Source organism: Somniosus microcephalus, chromosome 19 (assembly GCF_052327205.1).
Source record: "Somniosus microcephalus isolate GS21.2 chromosome 19, FLI_Smic_1.0, whole genome shotgun sequence".
NCBI lineage: Eukaryota > Metazoa > Chordata > Chondrichthyes > Squaliformes > Somniosidae > Somniosus > Somniosus microcephalus.
The window spans coordinates 33,355,165-33,359,103 of record NC_141005.1 but is presented as its reverse complement, the minus strand read 5'-3'; positions in this window follow the sequence as shown (position 1 = coordinate 33,359,103).

Genomic DNA, 3,939 nt, shown 5'->3' with positions numbered 1-3,939 from the left:
TCTGACTCAGAGGCGAGAGTGCCACAGTAATGCCAACTCTCGCGAATTAACCACGGGACATGCGATTTTTAATCTAACTCGCGATCTGGCGATTCAACTCTGAAAAGTCACGATTTGTTTTCTACTTTATTAATCTCCGTTGCCACAGATTCAGCAAAAAAAAATCTCCAGCCTGCCGCCTACCGCCCCACCCCCCTACATTACATCCGCCCTCTCATTGGTGGAACAATGTCAGCCCTCCCTGTCAATCATTGAGATAACAAACAGAATCAGATTGAGGGCAGTCAATTGGCGCATGTTTAGTCAGAGATCACGGATTGTTACCGTGAGTGGTGGTAAATGATTTTACTGACATCATTATTACCCAATAGACAATTGCGTTGTCAACAATGGACATTGGAAGTGCCAATCAGAGAAAAGCTGAGGCAGGGATTTGGCTGTCAAATTGTATCAAACCTTTTTAGCAGCACGCTGTGATGTAAGGTATGATAATGGGTCAGGTAGGAGGCTGTGCATACAATTCCTGTGTCTTCCTGCTAGGTTTCGATGTTTTTTTTTCTGAATTAAGTGAATGGCCCAGAAATTCGGGTCGGGGTCTTCCAGCGGGTGTAAGCCCCCGATCTGCACTTACCTTGCGCGCCGGCCGTTGAGTTCCGATCCGGGGCCTGGTCCAGCAGCCGGCACGCAGTGCTTGCGTATCCCAGGGGCGCAGTTAGTTCGATGCGTTCCCCTGGGATCACGTGGGCCATGGGCAGCCAATCGGAGCAGGGAATGCTCCATTCATAAGTCTGACAGGAAGAGCTGTCAAGACTTATAAATACTACGGCCCCAAAATAGCACTAAACATTCAAATAATTTTTTTTTAAATCACATTTTTTAAATAAACTATAAATTACATGAAATAACTATTTTAAACAATAATTTAAATTTTTGAAAAAAATAATTTTATATTGTAACGGGGCTAAAAATAAACTTACCTTGCTTTAAAGTATTTAAAAATAATAAACCTGTGGAAAAAATGTTTTAATTTTAATTAATTCACCACTTACCTTGTAAAAAGCAGGCCTTATGCCTGCTTTTTACATTTCTAAATCCTGCAGGCTTACGATCCCGGAGAAACCTGTAAAAAAAACGTAGGTTTGATGCGCATGTGCAGCCTCCCCCACGCACGCGTTCGACCTCTGAACCTCTTCGTTCAGAGGAGCGGAAGTGCCGGTTTCCCACGCATGCGCAGTGCATGCAGGAAACCGGCATTTCCATCGGGCCTACAGGTGAGTACCCCGTGCGTACTCACCCGTGGAGACCCGAATTTCTGGGCCAATGTTTTGTGTGGTGTTGAAAAGTAGGCTGAATAGGTGTTTAATTCAGTTGTTAATTAAATTTGAATGAACGTTTCCCTTCCCTTAATTCTTACCAGATTTACCCATGCAGCAAGTTGCACCTCTAATATTTACTGGCAGAAATCACTTAACCTAATACTTGGGGGGGGGGGGGGGAAATCACTACAAGAGCTGGACATCTGAAATAAAATAGATCAGAGGCGATTGAGGTGATTTTATAGGCCCAAAATTTGCGATCGGCGGCTTCCCGCGGGCGGATGCCTCCAACCTGTAAAAAATCTACGAATGTACCTGGCGGCCCCGGAGGTACGGAGACTTGCGATCCTGGGCCTCTCCGGGTCCGCGCGGGCAGAGGCCCACGTATCCCAGGGGCACATGCAGTTCGCAAGCGTCCCTGGGTTCACGTGGGCCGGCCCAACCAATAAAAGAAGGGAATCCCCATTCATACTTATGGGAATTCCGTACGTATGGAACAGTCATAAGTATGAATGGGGAATCACTTAAAAAATATACGAACACATGAAATAAATGAAAAAAAATTACATATTTAAAATTAATTAAAATGCCACTTAATTAAATATTTTAAACAAAAATTAAATTTTTTGAAATTAAAAAAAATATGTTAATGAAGCTAAAAATAAACTTACCTTATTGGACAGGGTTTTTAATGTATAAATGAGTGATAAAATTTTATTTTTCTATTTTTTAAAACTCTTATGCTGGTAAAAGCTGGCCTTACACCTGTTTTTACCAGGTATAAGAATTTCATGGGCATTCAGCAGGTGGAAATTGGGCAAATAGCCCGACTTTCCACCCACAGAAGACCTTCTCCCGGGAATACGGATGATCTGTCAAGATCTTGACAGATCGCATTTTCCGGGTTTTAGCGCATGTGCTTCGCATGCCTAATCCCAGAACTTGCGCGGCCCTTACAGGCATGTACGCACCCGTAGGGGCCGCAAAGTACGGCCCATAGTGTTTAAAATTCTGAAGGGATTGGACAGATTAGGTAGAAACAGAGGGTTTTCTGTGATTGAAGGGTCTAGATTAGAACGATATAATGTTCCAGAAAGAGTAACGGTCAAAAGCAGAGTGAGGCCGGCCTGCAAGTGATGTGACAGCGGGGCCACCGATCCACCTACTCCTGCTTTCCTTATGTTCTTATGGTGTTATGTCAGTAATCGGTTAGTGACAGCCGAACGCACTTCCCGTTTGGGAGCAAAGGTCGCCGAATGCGCTTCCTGCCTGGGAGCAAAGGTCATTGAGGGGTCGGGTCGGGAAAAAAATAGCAACTCATGATTTCTATACCAAATCTCATGATTTTTAAGAGTTTGTCTCCTGATTTATGAGGCGGTGGGGTTGGCAATACTGGTGTCCTCGTGACCTGGCTCAATCCTAATGCGTGGAGTTGTAAGTGAAGGGAAGTTTGGATGAAATGAATTCACACTTTTACTGAATTTTTTGAACTGTTGTGTAGTGGGTAATTTATCAGCAGGGGGAGCCAACACTCCATTACCTTCCAGTTACACTGGGGCGAAAATTCCTTGGCCCTTCCGACTGTATGTCACCCCTTCCAAGGCCAGTGATGCGGAGCAGGTGAGGTCAGGGTCTGTGACAGGGTCGCCCTGTGTTGGGAATGCTTATGACTTCAGTCTCGCAGAAGGCCGTTATGCTCAGCACCAGCTTCTTCCTGGGCAGTTTGGGGGAACCAGGCCAGGGAAAGAATGGATCCTTGAAAATCAATATTTTTTGTGAGTGGAATGTGACCCCTTTGCTGGAGGTTGAAATAGAATGTTTCTGAGGATGTCCAGGCAACCCTTGGCCTAGCCAGTGAGGCTTTTTTTGGTGCCCAGATGTGCCCCTTGTCGCATGGTATGTTAAAAAGGTACACTCCCACTGACTTTGCATACACTGCCAGGGATAGTGGCAGCGCATATGTGCCCTGGGCAATTGCCAAAATCACGTCCCCACATTGCTCGCGTAATCTGCCTGTGGAGCTGTGTACTGACTTGCCCCAAAATGTCCGTTGCAGGTTACTTGAATAATTATACCTGGCTGCAAATGCAGCTTTGCCCTTGTGCAGGGAGCAAGCCCAATGTGCAATTGGAATTTCAAGTCATCAGGTCCAAATGAACAGGATGTGTACGGTTAAAGCTAAGCACTTGCATATGGGGATAAGTATTTATTTCAGCCTTTATAAAGTTTCAAAATCAATTTAAGATATTTTTCAGCCTTGACCAAGGCTGGGGTTGGAAGCGGAGAAATTTCAGGCATAAATAAAGCAAAAGGAGGCACAAAATGAATTCTGTGTGCAAGCGAATGAATATTACAGCGCCAACCCTCCTGTTTCAGGGATGGCTAAATGGACATGCAGCTGCATGAAGTGGGTGCAAGGAGGGATGCCCAATTTGGCATTTCAGGGAACCTCCTCCAGAGGATAGCAGGGCACCATTCCAAATCAGAGGTGGTAAGCAGGCTCAACGCTGTGCATACCACCTGCAGCGCCCGAAAAACAGGTACTGCGTGGCCATATTTCTAGGCCAATGGCTTTGGTTTTCCCAATGTTTAGCTGGAGGAAATTGTGGCTCATCCAGGACTG